At 42.0% G+C, this 18,122-nt stretch overlaps 1 protein-coding gene across 2 annotated transcripts in view; it reads left to right on the top strand.

Moving 5' to 3' along the window:
* The first annotated feature begins 397 nt into the window (after positions 1 to 397).
* MGAT5B (alpha-1,6-mannosylglycoprotein 6-beta-N-acetylglucosaminyltransferase B) overlaps positions 398 to 18,122 on the top strand; it is a 300,196-nt gene continuing 282,471 nt past the window's right edge. For both annotated transcript variants that reach the window (XM_082272994.1, XM_082272993.1), the window contains exon 1: positions 398 to 551. The gene's annotated coding sequence lies outside the window, so the exon portion shown is untranslated. The remainder of the gene's footprint in view (positions 552 to 18,122) is intronic.

The raw sequence follows: 18,122 nt of genomic DNA, 5'->3' as shown, positions 1-18,122 counted from the left end.
AAAATGATGACAAAATTAGATTTTTTTTAAAAAAAAATTATTGGGAATATTTTATAGCAGAAATCGAAAAATATAGTTTTTTTTTCAGAATTGTTGCTCTTTTTTTGTTTATAGTGCAAAAAATAAAAATCGCACAGGTAATCAAATACCAATAAAAGAAAGCTCTATTTGTGGGGTAAAAAAGGACATCGATTTTATTTTGGTACTCGACCTCGACTGCGCAATTGTCAGTTAAAGTAACGCAGACAGTGCTGTATCACAAAAATTAGCCTGGTCATTAAGCGGATAAAACCTTCCGGTTCAGAAGTGGTTAACTCATCACTCTCAGGTCTTTTGCTGTGGAGGCGCAGTTCCTTAGCCTGCCGCTAGATGGCGCGCTTGTTATAGGTGTAATAGAGCCAGTGCTGGAAACAATGCAGCCCCCCTTCTCAGCTGGCACAGCGCAGAATAGAAGCGGGCAGGTCGGCGGAGGAGAGGAGGATGGAGCATGGTGGAGCACTCCGGACTGGCACCTCGGCTCTGCCACACCACTGAACCCGGCACCTCCGACGGTATGGCATGCTGTTTATTAAGTTATTGGCTTACCTGGGTGCTGGAGATCGCTGGAGACGGGCAGGAGATATTATACCTGGGGTGGGGGCACTGAACTCCGGGGTACCCCCACTATGATTATGTATAGATGTTTTGGGGGGCACATTGATCGGGCTATGTTACTGAGAAGAAGGATTAGTGTGAGTGATTGTATGACAGATCTATAGATACATAGATAGAGAGATCTATAGTATTATCTATGACATGTACAGCACAGCACCGTGTCTTCTGCAATGGACACTATATGATGGAATACATGGAGCAGTGTATGGGGGGATCGATGGCTGATCTATAGGGGAGAGTGATGTCCCTCCATAGGATGGGGAGTCACATGACTTCATACACCTCATACAGGTGACCCTTCCATCAACTGTCATCCCAGGAGTGTGTCTACATGTCCCAATATGATACCACTGTGTGTGTTTACCTACTGTATACTGTCTGACAGTATTGTATATCTATCTAATTATCTATTGATCTTCTAATATCTATCTATCTATCTATCTATCTATCTATCTATCTATCTATCTATCTATCTATCTATCTATCTATCTATCTATCTATCTATCTATCTATCTATTCTTCTATCTATCTATCTATCTATCTATCTATCTATCTATCTATCTATCTATCTATGTATAGATAGATATATATATATATATATATATATTTGTACACTTAAATAAATTGTCTATTTATTACCAATGTATCTCTCTCAATAGGAATAATCAATAGATAATAGGGTATTGGTATAGGATGGCATGTGTTTAAGCCCCTTATCTTAACATTCTATCTATCTATCTATCTATCTATCTATCTATCTATCTATCTATCTATCTATCTATCTATCTGTCTGTCTGTCTGTCTGTCTGTCTGTCTGTCTGTCTGTCTGTCTGTCTGTCTGTCTGTCTATCTATCTATCTATCTATCTATCTATCTATCTATCTATCTATCTATCTTTGTACACTTCAATAAATTGTCTATGTATTACCAATGTATCTCTCTCAATAGGAATAATCAATAGATATTAGGATATTGGTATAGGATGGCATGTGGTTAAGCTCCTTATCTTAAAATTCTATCTATCTATCTATCTATCTATCTATCTATCTATCTATCTATCTATCTATCTATCTATCTATCTATCTATCTATCTATCTATCTATCTATCTATCTCATCCATCTTCAGTGGTAAGAATGTTCCTTACACTGGTAGTTAGTGGGAAGAATGTGTTTTTTACATTTATAATCTGTGGGAAGAATGTTCCTTACATTGGTGGTCAGTGTCAAGAATGTTCCTTCCATCTGTAATCAGTGGGAAGAGTGTTCCTTACGTTGGTAGTTAGTGTGAGAATGTTCCTTACATTGGTGGTCAGTGTCAAGAATGTTCCTTCCATCTGTAATCAGTGGGAAGAGTGTTCCTTACGTTGGTAGTTAGTGTGAGAATATTCCTTACATTGGTAGTCTGCGGGAAGAATGTCCCTTAAAATGGTGATTAGTGTGAAGAATGTTCCTAACATTGGTAATCAGTAGGAAGAATGTTCCTTACATTGGTGGTTAGTGTGAAGAATGTTCCTTACATTGTTGGTCAGTGTAAATTATGTTCCTTACATTGGTAGTCAGTGTGAAGAATGTTCCTTACTTTGGTAGTCAGTGGCAAGGATGTTTCCTACATTGGTGGTCAGTGTGAAGAATGTTCCTTACATTGGTGGTCAGTGTGAAGAATGTTCCTTACATTGTTTGTCAGTGTAAATTATGTTCCTTACATTGGTGGTCAGTGTGAAGAATGTTTCTTAGATTGGTGGTCAGTGTGAAGAATGTTCCTAACATTGGTGGTCAGTGTGAAGAATGTTCCTTACATTGGTAGTCAGTGTGAAGAATGTTCCTTACATTGGTAGTCAGTGTGAAGAATGTTCCTTACATTGGTAGTCAGTGTGAAGAATGTTCCTTACATTGGTAGTCAGTGTGAAGAATGTTTCTTAGATTGGTGGTCAGTGTGAAGAATGTTCCTTACATTGGTAGTCAGTGAGAAGAATGTTCCTTACATTGGTGGTCAGTGTGAAGAATGTTTCTTAGATTGGAGGTCAGTGTAAAGAATGTTTCTTACATTCGGTGTGAAGAATGTTTCTTACATTGGTAGACGGTGTGAAGAATGTTCCTTACATTGGTAGTCAGTGTGAAGAATGTTCCTGATATTGGTAGTGAGGGGGGAAGAATGTTCCTTACATTTGTGGTCAGTGGTAAGAATGTTCCTTATATTCATGGTCAGTGGGAAGAATGGTCGTTACATTGGTAGTTAATAGGAATAATGTTCCTTACATTGGTGGTCAGTGGAATACTGTTCGTTACATTGGTGATAAGTGGAAAGAATGTTCCTTACAAAGTGGAATAATGTTCTTTATATTGGTGGTCAGTGTGAAAAATGCTCCTAACATTGGTGGTCAGTGGGAAGAATGTTCCTTATATTGGTGGTCAGAATGTGACCCTTGCAGACAGATCAGTAGTCAATGGGAAGGATGTGTCCTAACATTGGTAGTCAGTAGGAAAAATGCTCCTTAATTTGGTGGTCAGTGTGAATAATATTCCTTGCATTGGTGGTCAATGTGAAGAATGTTCCTTATATTGGTAGTCAGGCGGAAGAATGATACTTACATTGGTAGTTAATAGGAATAATGTTCCTTACATTGGTGGTCAGTTTGAAGACTTTTCCTTACACTGGTGGTCACTAGGAAGAATGTTTCTTAAATTGGTGGTCGGTGGAATACTGTTTGTTACATTGGTGATAAGTGGAAAGAATATTCCTTACAGCAGTTAGTGGAATAATGTTCTTTACATTGGTAGTCAGTGTAAAAAATGCTCCTAACATTGGTGATCAGTAGGAAGAATGCTCCTTTTATTGGTGGTCAGAATGTCACCCTTGCAGACAGATCATTGGGATCATGCCATTAGCTTTGCCAAGTGACATTGGACCCAGAATTATGCAGTCACTGGGAGGTCAGTCACACAGCTCAAGAATCCCCTAGAAACCCCTGGAGGAAACCTGGGTTCTATTGGACCCTGGCTGAGAATGGCTACCCTAGCTAATGATAGTAGACACGGTAAAGGGAAGTCTTTTCCTCCCCACTGTCACCATTGACAGCCTGATGAATATGAAGAAATTGCCACAATTAGGGATCACAGGTCTTGGCAAATGCTTCACCCACTGTTCACCCACTGACACCAATGTATCCAATGTACCCAGATAGGTTCTATCTATCTATCTATCTATCTATCTATCTATCTATCTATCTATCTATCTATCTATCTATCTATCTATCTATCTATCTATCTATCTATCTATCTATCTATCTATCTATCTATCTCTCTCTCGCTATCTATCTATCTATCTATCTATCTATCTATCTATCTATCTATCTATCTATCTATCTATCTATCTATCTATCTATCTATCTATCTATCTTAGATATGTATGATGGTGGCCATACACATTTCAATAAATTATCAATTTGTTTTTGATCAATCTCTCCTGATAAGAATAATCGATAACACATTGATTGATATGCCACACACAGGGAAATAGAATTTGACCGATAGAAGAGTACTAAGTTATTGATTGTTTCTGTGTTTCCACCATGCACCCCCATAATCTGATTGAATACATGACCCAATCATCTCACACCTCCGGTTGATGGAAAACGGTCAATAAATGTCTGCCCTGGCCAATCGACTCAGTTGGATTCCAATCCAATGTAATCTAAGTTTAAATACAATGGTATGGAAGTCATGGCTATTTAATCAGTTTCCGGTTCAATCATTTTGTTCAAAGAGCAGATTGGCCTGATAAAAAAGAAAGCGTGTATGGCCACCATAAGGCATACTGTATGCATTGACCTCCCTCAACCTAAATGCTATATTAGATACATATGACAAACATATGTTTACATTTATTTAATAATCTGTCCATGTGTAAATAATGTATATGATGTTACTATGCATAATTTATGGAGACCTAGTTTTATTTATAAATGTAAGTTGTATAGAACTGGTATACTGTATATGATGGTGAATATTGTTGAATTAGTGTTATCTATATGTGCAGCAGTGTGCTTATTCAATAAGTTAAGGAGCTGCATATATAATACTCAGATCACCTTACAAGAATGTGTCTTCCATGGATCTGAGTTCTGTACCGTCAAATCTAATCAGTTAACATTGCTGTTTGCTTTACTTACTAAATGGGGGTAGAATGTGAAAAATGTGATAATTGCAAACTGTCTTGCTGCCCATAGCGACCAATCAAGCCATGAAGTGAAGAAATGACAGTTGGTGTGGTTGCTATGGGCAATGATGCAATTTGGCTGTGGCACAATTATATAAATCAGGCCCATTTTGTCTAGTTTGTGCTGGCAGCTGTATACATTTGAGAATGTGTGACCTGATTTGTTGCTGACGCACTTCTGATGTGCTGAAATAACTCTGATCACACACAGTAAATGATGGTGTGCTGTAAGTAGTGATTTCACCAATGAAAATATATTTTTCTGTGAATCTGACATGCACTATGCACATAGACTCCATCAGGCATACGCAGTAAAAGCAAGGATTAGTGTGCTAAATGCAGTAACTCACACCAAGCAATCCAATATTATCTACGCGGAGCTGATTTCGTTTGTGGTTGGTTGTCACGCATTGCTGCACTTTACCATTATAAATTGTACTATTTTAAATATAAAACCTGTTTACATGAATACCTTGTATACATCCAGACACGCACCAGGCGTACTTCAATTGACAGGGAAGAACAGTGGAGATTTGGGGTCCCCTATATTGGACAGGAGCTCATGTTATGGGAAAAGCTACCTATTTCAGCTGTTCTTAAATTTCTACAACAAAGGAACCATTGAAATAATTGCCAGGTCTCAGGGAACCCTTTCTGGTCAGTGTGAAAAAGGCCCCTTACATTGCTGGTCAGTGTGAAGACTGCCCATTACACTGATGGTCAGTGTGAAGACTGCCCATTACACTGATGGTCAGTGGGAAAAATGCCCCTTACATTGCTGGTTGGTGTGAAGACTGCCCATTACACTGATGGTCAGTGTGAAGACTGCCCATTACACTGATGGTCAGTGTGAAGAATGCCCATTACACTAATGGTCAGTGTGAAGACTGCCCATTACACTGATGGTCAGTGTGAAGACTGCCCATTACACTGATGGTCAGTGTGAAAAATGACCCTTACAATGCTGGTTAGTGTGAAGAATGCCCCTTACATTAGTGGTCAGTGGGAATAATGCCCCCTTGCACTGGTGGCCAGTGTGAAGAATGCCCCTGAGTTTTGTGGTCAGTGGAAAGATGTCCCTTGTATTGGTGGTCTTTGGAAAGTTTTCCCCTATTTGGTGGCTAGTGGGAAGAATGCCCCTTACCTTGGTCGTCAGTGGAAAGAGTGCCCCTTACATTGGTGGTCAGTGAGAAGATGTCCCTTACATTGGTCGTCATTGGGAAGAGTTCCCCTTACATTGGTGGTCAGTGGGAAGAATGCTCCTTACATTGGGGCCAGTGGGAAGAATACCCCTTTCATTGGTAGTCAGTGGGAAGAGTTCCCCTTACATTGGTGGCCAGTGGGAAAAATGCCCCTTACATTAGCCATCAGTGGGAAGAGTGCTCCTTAAATTGGTGGTCAGTGGAAAGAATGCCCCTACATTGGTGGTCAGTCTGAAGAATGACCCTAGATAAGTGGCCATTGGGAAGAATGAACCTTACATTGGTGCTCGGTGGGAAGAATGCCCACTACTACAGTGATGGTTAAAATGCCACCCTAAGTCAATCTGGCTCAACCAATAAAAAACTAAAAACAGTAAAGAAAACCCAACCATACAATCCCATATACACAATCCTATACCGGCAGTTGATCCAGAGGAAGGCGAAAAAACCCCAGCAAAGCATGATCCAATTTGCTACAGCAGAGGAAAAAATTCTTTCCTGATCCCCCGAGAGGTAATCGGATATTCCCTGGATCAACTTTACCTATAAATATTAGTACCCATTTATATTATATACACCTAGGAAAGAATCCAGGCCTTTTTTTAAAGCAATCTAGTGAGCTAGCCAGAACCACCTCTGGAGGGAGTCTATTCCACATTTTCACAGCTCTTATGGTGAAGAAACCTTTCTGTATTTAGAGACGAAATCTGTTTTCCTCTAGACGTAAAGAGTGCCCCCTTGTCTTCTGTGTTGACCATAAAGTGAATAACTCAACACCAAGTTCACTATATGGACCCCTTATGTATTTATACATGTTGATCATATCCCCCTTAATCTCCTCTTCTCAAGAGAGAATAAATTCAGTTCTGAGTGTGTTTATTGAATAGCAGAATAGAACAACAGTATACAATGGGTGTATCTCATAGTAACATATGCAGACTAGGCTGCAATTTAATTTTTTTCCCCTAAATTATTATTATACAGGATTTATATAGCGCCAACAGTTTGCGCAGCGCTTTACAATGTGAGGGAAGACAATACAGTTACAATACAATTCAAAACAGGAGGAACTAGAGGGCCCTGCTCGATAGAGCTTACAATCTAGATGGGTGTTTATTGAATAGCGGAATAGAACAACAGTATACAAGGGGTGTATCTCACAGTAAAATATGCAGACTAGGCCGCAATTTTTTTTTCCCCCTAAATGGGTGTTTATTGAATAGCGGAATAGAACAACAGTATCCAAAGGGTGTATCTCACATTAACGTATGAATGAAAATTTTTTATTTTTCCCTTTAATTGGTGATTTTTGAAGAGCAGATTAGAACACAGCAGTGTCTAAAGGCTTTATCACACAGTAACATATAAAGGAAAAAATGAAAAAAAAAAATTTCCCTTTAAATTGGTGATTTTTGAATAGCAGATTAGAACAGCAGTGTCTAAACGCTGTATGTCACAGTAAAATATGACGGAAAAAATTTTTTTTTTTTTAATCCAGATTAAGCAGACACATATGCAGTGAGTTTGCGTTGCATGGCCGCTACACGCCGCATGCCGCCCACCTAACAGGTTGGATGCTGTTGTTGTTCTATTCCGCTATTGAATAAAAACCCATTTGAATAAAAAACTGAAAAATAATGATAAAAGTTTTTTTTTCTCCCTCCTCCTCACTGAGCTCAGGTCAGGGCAAAAAGATTGTGCACTGCACCCCCACACAATAAAATTGATGTAGATCGCTGTCTGATTAACCACTTCCGTACTGCTCACTAGAGCTGTACTGCGGCAAAGTGGCTCAATAACGTCTGGCGACATAGTACTACGTCACCAGACATTCCCATCTCTCGGCGGCGCGCGCGCGCCACCGGAGGCTCGCTCCCGCTGTATTCAGTCACAGCGGGAGTCGGGCCAGGGGAGGAGCGGCGGCGATCGCCGCTGCTCTTCCCCGATCGTCGGGGAATCGAGTGTGGAGATCCGCCTGCTTGTGTAAACACAAGCGGGCGGATCTCCTAAGTGACAGACAGGGTCAGATTGCAGGGTTCAGCATAGCTGAACCCGCGATCTGTCCTTGTGTCACACAGTCCCCTCCCCCCACACACGTCAGTAAGAACCAGGCATACATTAACCCCTTGATCACCAATAAAAATTAACCCCTTCCCTGCCAGTGTCATTTTTACAGTAACAGTGCATATTTATAGCACTGATTACTGTAGTAATGTCACTGGTACTCCCAAAAGTGTAAAAAATGTCAGTCAGGGGTCCTATCTGTCTGCCACAATGTCGCAGTCCCGCAAAACAAATCGCAGATCGCCGCCATTACTCATTTTAAAAAAAACACCAAAAATGACATACATTTCCTTTAGTTAGTAAACGCAATAACTTTTGCTAAAACCAATCAAAATACGCTTATTGCGATTTTTTTTACCAAACATAGGTAGCAGAAAACAAATTGGCCAAAAATTTAAAAAAATTTTGATTTTTAAATTTTTTTGGGGGGGGGATTTCGTATAAAAAAATGTGAAAAATATTGTTATTTTTTCAAAATTTACGCTCTTTTTTTGTTTATAGCGCAAAAATTTAAAATCGCACAGGTGATCAAATACCACCAAAAGAAATCTCTGTTTGTGGGAAAAAAAAGACGTAAATTTTGTTTGGGTACAGCGTCACACGACCGCGCAATTGTCAGTTAAAGTCGCACAGTGCCGAATCGCAAAAAGTGGCCCAGACGTAAGACAGCAAAATCCTCCGGTGGTAAAGTGGTTAAAGAAGATTCTTCCTATTCTTTCCCTGAAAGCAATCTCCAGCCTGTCCCTACAATAATCTCCTATCTCTCCCTCAGCAGCATCAGGAACCTCTCCCAACAGTAGTTAGAGCAGAGTGACGTGCAGCGCTACGTGACTCCAGCTTATATAGAGGCTGGGTCACATGCTGCACTGGCCAATCACAGCCATGCCATTAGTAGGCATGGCTGTGATGGCTTCTAAGGGCACACTAGTTAAACGCTTGTTGATTGGCTGCCCTGCAGCTGTTGAAATCGCGCCATTAAAACCCCGCCAAACATGAAATAAATTACCGAACAACGGACTGTATCCCGAACATACAGTAAAATGTTCGGGTCCGTGTCCGGGTACCGAACACCCAAAAGTCCGGTACGATCCCGAGCAATACAGTCCGTGTTCGCTCAACCCTAATCTTGAGACAACTATACTGAAATACTGCTCTTTTTCAGACCTTTGCTATTCACATGGTGTTCCAAGTCTTTTCTCCTCTTCTGTTTACATCTGGCAGGGTCCTTCTTCAGAAGTCCATGTCACCACATAGGAGAGAGGGGAACTTATATGCCTGGAGAGGGACATTACCATGCCCTGTTTTAGGTGGCTAGCCTGTATGATCTTATATTATATATGGTACTATAGTACTAAGTAATACACAGATTCACTGGCAATTGATTCATCTAGTGAATGATTTGATCTTTTGTATCTTTTGACATATTCTATGATCATTCTGTAGATCCACAGTGTTGATGGACAGTATTTTTTCTAGGACCCTTACAGTCCCATTCTCAGACATATGAGATTTTTTGCAAAGGTGGTGAAATAGGTTTTAAAATACACTGCTCAAAAAAATTAAAGGAACATTTTTTAATCAGAGTATACCATCAAGTTAATTAAACTCCTGGGATATTGATCTGATCTGGTCAGTTAGGTAGCAGAGGGGGTTGGTATTCAGTTTCAGCTGCTTTGGTGATAAAGAAACTAACAACAGGTGCACTAGGTGGGCAACAATAAGACGACCTCCAAAACATGAATGGTTTTACAGGTGGAGGCCACTGAATTCTTTTTACCCTACTCATTTTTTCTGACTGTTTTTACTAGTTTTGGCTAGGGTCAGTGTCACTACTGGTAGCATGAGGAGATATCTGGAATCTTTAGCGGTTGCACAGGCAGTCCAACTCCTCCAGGATGGCACATCAATGGGTGGCATTTCCAGAAGGTTTGCGATGTCTCCCACCATAGTCTCAAGTGCATGGAGGAGATTCCAGGAGACAGCCAGTTACTCTAGGATAGCTGGACAGGGCCATAGAAGGTTCTAAACCCATCAGCGGGATCTGTATCTGTTTCTTTGTGCAAGGAGGAACAGGATGAGCACTGCCAGAGCCCTACAAAATGACATCCAGCAGGCCACTGGTGTGAATGTCTTTGAGAAAACAATAAGAAGCAGACTTCATGAGGGTGGCCTAAGGGCCTGACGGCTTCTTGTGAACCCTGTGCTCACTGCCCGACACCGTGGAACTTGACTGGCATTTGCCATTGAACACCAGAATTGTTAGGCCCACCACTGGCGCCCTGTGCTTTTCAGAGATGAGAGCAGGTATACCCTGCTCACGTGACAGACGCAAAAGGGTCTGGAGAAGCCAAGGAGAAGGTTATGCTGCCTGTAACATCATTACCCAGCAAAAGTCATCCTTGTTTAGGTGCCGAATAAGAAAGTGGGAGCAGGTACCTGCTGATAAAGGTACTTGCCCCCCAAACATGTTAAAAGGAGGGCTAAGATTATGCAACATGTAAAGGAACGTGAAGGTGCACTTTAAGACCTGACTGAGAACACCTACAGCATCCCACCCCTGTCTTCTATTTCACGGTAGCAAATCAGGCATTGAAAATACATAATTTTCATTCCAACAAAGAGTCCAAAGCATCAAATGTATTAATTTCAGTTTTCAAGAGCACTTGAGTTGTCTGGCAATTGTCTGCAATTTCATAAATACAGGGGGAAAGAACAGTGATAAATATACCCACTGAATCTGTCAGCTCTGCAACAATGTAATTGTGATTCACGAGTGACAAATGTTTAAAGAGACACAGTCACCTTGTCCAATCAGAACAAAGCAACATTGTCTATAGACAGTCTACCACCTGGGGATCTTATACTGAGTGAGCGCTGTTCCTTCCTTGCCCCCAGATACAGCAATTCAACCTGTCTATGCTGCGATGTCGGCTGGCACTTAAACAGGGGATAATTTCATAGCCTCTGCACATAGTTACATAGTTAGTCTGGTTGAAACAAAGACACAAGTCCATCCAATTCAACCAAATGTTGAATGGCAACTCAGACTAGGGTGTCCAGACAGTCCCCAGACTGAGGACACTGTCCCCGGATCAAGTCTGTCCCCGGTTTTGTCCCCGGATTCAGGGCCGCATTACAGCAGACAGGGTATGTTGCGGGGGAAGAAGTGGCTGCAAATATAATCTGTGAGAGAGGGGTGCAGAGGTGAGCTATGGATGTGGGGGCAGAAGTGTCCTCTGTGCATAGCAAACCCATGAACCCTGTACTCTATAACATGCTCCTGTATATTATGTAGTCCTGAACCCAGCACTATGTGTATTATGCAGTCCTGTGCCCAGCACTCTGTGTATTATGTAGTCCTGTGCCCAGCACTCTGTGTATTATGTAGTCCTGTGCCCAGCGCACTTTGTATTATGTAGTCCCATGCCCCGCGCTCTGTGTATTATGTAGTCCCATGCCCCGCACTCTGTGTATTGTGCAGTCCTGCACCCAGTGCTCTGTGTATTATGTAGTCCTGTGCCCAGCTCTCTGTGTGTTATGTAGTCCTGTGCCCAGCTCTCTGTGTATTATGTAGTCCTGTGCCTAGCGCTCTGTGTATTGTGCAGTCCTGCACCCAGTGCTCTGTGTATTGTGTAGTCCTGTGCCCAGCTCTCTGTGTATTATGTAGCCATGCGCCATTAGCCAAATTATCCAAAACAAAAAAATATGTCCCTGGATTTCATTTTAAAAATCTGGTCACCTCAACTTAGACCCAAGCACTGTCACATGGCATGGGCCACATGCTCCACCATATAGGAAGCCAAAGTCCATTGGCTAAGGCTCTGGTAGTGAATATACCTGCCTGTGTGATGATCTGCCCACAGATAATGTAATTTTGCCCTTCGCTGGCTCTCATTTGCCATTTTGAGGAGTCAGGGCCTGTGTACACCAGAATGCATGCGTTATTTTGTATTGTGTTGACATGCACTGAAACAGGTCACATTTTCGTCAGCTGATATAATTGTTCCAGTTAAAGCTGGTGCCATGGCCACTCGCTTAGGCTTCTTGTTTCAGAGTGGCTCCTATCTTTTGCAGCATCCTATGGAGCCACCCTTTGCATGCAGGGGCTAGAGTTGTCTCCCTACACTGTGTATATCAATGGAAACACTCTGCCCTGTGGCCTAGATTGCAAAGGCACTCCCCTGCTCCTCCCTCTTCCTCCCCACGCAATGTCCACTGTTTCCTTTCCCTGTGAAGACAAGAAGTTCAGGGAAGCAGCAGAGAGAGAGCAGGAGCCAGCAGCATTGAAAGCTGTAAACATACAGGTGTAAACATTTTAACAAATAGTTTACAAGGGAATGTTTATTTTATTGGGCTCAATGTGTTAAACTAAGGTTCCATGCACACTACATGCTTAAAAACCACTAAAATAGTGCTGGATAAAAACTTCTAATATTTAGCATTTTTACCAGCATTTTTGCAGTGTTTAGGAGTGTTTTTAAAAGTGTTAAGGAGCGGTAGCATTCTTGTTAAGGAGCAGGCGGCCGCCGGCGGCCTTAACAGCAATTAAATAGCCGGCCACCCCGTACTTAACAACAAATGCCTTATCAGCTGGCAATAAAAAATTAAAAAAAAAATGGCATGGCAGCCCCCCCAATCCATACCAGGCTCTTCGGGTCTGGTATGGATTTTAAGAAGAACCCTACACCAACATGTTTTAAAAAATGCCGTGGGGGACCCCCCCCAAAATCCATACCAGACCCTTATCCGAGCATTAAGCCTGGCAGGCCAGGAAAGGGGGGGGCGAGCAAGCACCCCCCTCCTGAACCAAACCATGCCACATAGCCTTAACATGGTTGCAGTACTTTGGGGTGGGGGGGCTCCAAAGTTCCCCCACAAAGCACCAACTCCTATGTGAATTAGTAGGGGTACCCCTACTCTTTCACTAAAAAAGTGTCAAAAAGTAAATAAAAATGCACACACTGTTTTTGACAAGTCCTTTATGACAAAGAATCAAAAACAATGTCCCCTTATATAGATCAATGACGATGAACGACGTCCAATAGGTCTGTACCTGACTAAGGCTCCCGCCGTTTGACAGCTCTGTCGCTTAAATAAACGAAGGTGTGGGGCCACCCGGTGAAGTCACCTTGCGGCCCCACCCCCTTGTGGCGTCATTGACCGAGCACGCAAAAAAAACTGTGCTTTTTCTGCTCCTAGAAGCTGAAGTTTTAAAAACATTTTTAGCCTAAAAAAGTTTGCATGGACACATAGGATAACATAGATTGGTTTGCTTCTAGGGGCAGACAAAAAAAAAAAACGCTCAAAGCAGCTGCTAGGAGCTTAAGAACAAGCTAGTGTGCATAGAGCCTAAAAAACGCTGAGGTTTGAACACTACTTTTACTGAATTCAATGGACTGAATGGTGAAATGTAGAATAAATGAAATGCAGGATGTAGGATTGCAATACAACACATTGGTGTAAAGATGTTCTGTATTGAATCCAGCGATGAGCTTTCAGGTAAAAGTGATCACTTTTTCTGGGATCTGAAGGTGCTGCTGTCGCCTGCGGTGGTTCATGGGATCTCCCATTACTCCCAGGAGCCCGGGATCATGATAAACAGCTCTAACAGTGAGGCCAGGTTCACATATGTGTGGCAGTGGTTTCCAGCTTGGGGTCCGGTGCATGTCTGTTTACTGGTTCCGGTGTGATTCAGGTCTGAATTTTGCCTGACTTTGAACCTGAACCGGACCCAAAAATGCACAGGACCCTTTTGGAAACCGCACCGTGGCCTCCCCGGACATGTGAGAGCCGGCTCCATTGAGAGGTCATGCGAATTGGATGCAGTGAAATTTGCACATAGTGAACCCAGCTTAACAGCAGGAGGAGATCAGGGAACGTGCATTCCCAGGTGATTAATGAACCCAGAATTGACAAGGATTTCATAATTTCCAGGTTCAGAGCAGTCATTCCCTGGCTACTGTAGCTAGGGAAACAGCTAATAAAGAACAATCTGTACTTGATTAGCTGTAGTAGAAGGCAGGGGAGACATTGGGAATCTAATGGCCCTTTCCACTGCATGGGACGGCTCGGTTTGGCGCTTTTCCACTGCATGGTACCGCATGGTACGTGTTAGAACGGTTCGGTACGGTTTGGTACAGCGGCGCTTTTCCACTGCATGGTACGGCTCGGTTATGGTGCTTTTCCAATGCATGGTACCGCATGGTACGTGTTAGAACGGTTCGGTACGGTTTGGTACAGCGGCACTTTTCCACTACATGGTACGGCTCTGTACGGCTCGCTTAAACAGTACCACCTCGGTTGGGGTTCCAAGCGGGCCGTACCTATACCATATCCCACAATCCTTTGCATGCAGCCTTGATTGCTTGTCACTACTAGCCACTGTTTGGTCAGAGAATCGTTGTAATCCCACCCACTTACTACTTTAGTGGAAAAGCAAACCGAGCCGAGTAGAGCCTATACAGTGCTGAAACGTGCCAACTCGTACCATGCAGTGGAAAAGCAAACTGAGCCGAGCTGGGCCAAGCAGTGCCGAGTGGAGCCGAGCCGGTACTTGTCTTGGAAAAGTGCCATAAGAGACCCTGGATGTCTTCAGAAAGAGGACTTGTCAACTGTTATCACATCATGAAATAAAAAAAAAAAAAAATGAAAAGCACCCCCTGTACCCACGTGAATGCAAACACCGGTGTAGGGTGTGCACCATAGGTGTGGGCAGCCTATTGCATTCGGGTGTGCACCCCAAAGCTCAAACACATGTGCCTTTCTGGGCCGTCTCAGCTGCACTGGACAGTGAATGAAAACACAGTTTACTTATAACCGTCTCACTTATGAAGTGTGCATTTTTTGGGCGACTTTCTGCTCTAAGGCTCAGCTCTAAAAACTCCCAACAAGAAGCATCCTATTCATTTCGATGGCCCCTGTTCACATCTAAGCCTTCTGTCACCTTAAGCAAAATACCCGTCGCTCAAAAAAGTACACAAGCTTATTTTTTGGCAGAACGCCTGCAAACGCCTGAAAAAAACGCCTGTAAAAATAGCAATGCCTAGATGTGAATGTAGGTGCTTACATATAAACGTTTTGCCTTATCTAAGGCACAGTATCACAAATACCTATACCATGGCATAAAACCAGTTATAATAAATAAAGATGCATCTTGGCCTTGGGGTCTTGATGAATTTTGGTTTTGGTGAAATCTTTACCATGAAACGCGTCATCCAAAGAGTATGAACTGCAGCTTGGCTGTAAAGTGATATTTTAGGATGAACAATGTTTATGCTGCATGGACAGGATGATACATCTTCCTATAATTATCCAGCCCATCATTGGGGAATTCCCCGATGTTCAGGGAGATCTCATAGCTTGTTGTAGCTGTGGGAAGCACTCGGGGACTGGAACTTTGAAGCTGCAGATTGGGAGCACTGAGGTGAGTGTAATTAACACAGTGCATTCACCTCCCTTGATATGTACTTTGAGGAGTTGAACAGTGAACTATTTTTAGACATACAGCACGTGAGTAGAAGTGTATGGTGTTCGGCAATGAAGAATTAATTATTAAAAGTTGCATTTAAAGATTTGCTATTAATGGATTTTCGTGTTTGTTGTATATACTGTGGTTGTGTTATGTATGTACTGTATATACTTGCGGAGTATATTTTATATTTGTGAGAGATGCGGTTTAGTATGGGGTTGATTTAAATGGCCTAATCCTCCTTAAAGCGGTATTAAACCCATAAACAAAAATTTAATGTATTGGAGTTTATTAATCTTTAAGCCTTTCACACGGTCCACATCCGCCAACGGACTCTGTTCTGTTCAGCGGGGATCGATCCGCCAATCCCCGCTGAGCAGGCGGATGGCAGCTCCGTCTCAGCTCTGTGTGCGGAGATGGAGCTGTCAGATCCCCGCTGTTCTCTATGGGGGAATCGGATGAGAAAGGACCGCCTGTCCGCTCTCATCCGATCCCATCCGATCTGATCCCTCCAGACGGATGGAAAATAAGGTTTCCAAATTTCACGGATAGGATCAGAAGCGGATAGCAGCGGGTGTCAGCGGAGATGTCACCGCTGACATCCGCTGCCCCATAGGGATGCATGGAGGATCCGATCAGGTCCGCCTGAAAAACTGACAGGTGGATCTGATCGGATCATTCGTGTGAAAGGCCCCTTAGGCCTCATGCACACAGGGCATCTTTCCTGACGCTTATAGTAACATCAGGAATTATTATTTTTTTTTTTTTTACAGCTTAACCCCTTGGAGCCTAAGCCTTTTCTGACATATGTTGAATGTTAAAATCAGAAATCAGTATTTTTTGCTAGAAAATTACTTAGAACTCCCAAACAAAGAAGCCAAGGAAAGATGGAAAAATCTCCAAAAGGCATCAAATTACAGAGTAGACATTCTTATAATATGTCAACAAAAGTTAGATTTTATTTCCATCATTGACACTTTCAAAATTACAGAAAACAAAAAAATGGCGTCTGCAAATGTTTGGGCACCCTTCAGAATTTATAGCATGCACTGCCCCCTTTGCAAGGCTGAGACCTGCTAGTGTCATGGATTGTTCTCAATCATCACCTGGGAAGACCAGGTGATGTCAATTTCAAAGGTTTTAAATGCCCAGACTCATCTGACCTTGCCCCAACAATCAGCACCATGGGATCTTCTAAGCAGTTGTCTAGCAAACTGAAACTGAAAATAGTTGACGCTCACAAAGCTGGAGAAGGCTATAAGAAGATAGAAAAGCGTTTTCAGATGTCAATATCCTCTGTTCGGAATGTAATTAAGAAATGGCAGTCATCAGGAACAGTGGAAGTTAAAGCAAGATCTGGAAGACCAAGAAAAATATCAGACAGAACAGCTTGCAGGATTGTGAGAAAAACAATTCAAAACCCACGTTTGACTGCACGATCCCTCCAGAAAGATCTGGCAGACACTAGAGTTGTGGTACACTATTCCACTATAAAGGGATACTTGTACAAATATCGTCTTCATGGAGAAGTCATCAGAAGAAAACCTCTTCTACGTCCTCACCACAAAAATCAGCGTTTGAACTTTGCAAATGAACATATAGACAAGCCTGATGCATTTTGGAAACAAGTTCTGTGGACCGATGAAGTTAAAATTTAACTTTTTGGCCGGAATGAGCAAAGGTACGTTTGGAGAAGAAGGGGCACAGAATTTAATGAAAAGAACCTCTGTCCAACTGTTAAGCATGGGGGTGGATCAATCATGCTTTGGGGTTGTATTGCAGCCAGTGGCACAGGGAACATCTCACGAGTAGAAGGAAAAATGGATTCAATAAAATTTCAGCAAATTTTGGATGATAACTTGATGCCATCTGTGAAAAAGCTGAAGTTAAAGAGAGGATGGCTTCTACAAATGGATAATGATCCTAAACACACCTAGAAATTCACGCGGATTACATCAAGAGGCGTAAACTGAAGGTTTTGCCATGGCCTTCACAATCTTCTGACCTCAACATAATTGAAAATCTATGGATAGACCTTAAAAGAGCAGTGCGTGACAGACAGCCCAGAAATCTCAAAGAACTGGAAGACTTTTGTAAGGAAGAATGGGCAAAGATACCTCAAACAAGAATTGAAAGACTCTTGGCTGGCTACAAAAAGCGTTTACAAGCTGTGATACTTGCCAAAGGGGGCAGTACAAGATATTAACTCTGCAGGGTGCCCAAACTTTTGCAGATTACATTTTTTTGTTTTCTGTTATTTTGAAAGTGTCAATAATGGAAATAAAATCTAACTTTTGTTGACATATTATAAGAATGTCTAATCTGTAATTTGATGCCTTTTGGAGATTTTTCCATCTTTCCTTGGCTTCTTTATGAACATTAATACACATTTTTACCTGGGGTGCCCAAACTTTCGATCCCCACTATATATATATATATATATACACAGTATCTCACAAAAGTGAGTACACCCCTCACATTTTTGTAAATATTTTATTATATATTTTCATGTGACAAC

The sequence above is a fragment of the Pelophylax lessonae genome (genome assembly GCF_965119305.1).
Source record: "Pelophylax lessonae genome assembly, chromosome: 11".
Lineage (NCBI taxonomy): Eukaryota > Metazoa > Chordata > Amphibia > Anura > Ranidae > Pelophylax > Pelophylax lessonae.
Note: the sequence above shows the minus strand (reverse complement) of the source record. Positions and strands in the feature narration are given on the sequence as shown.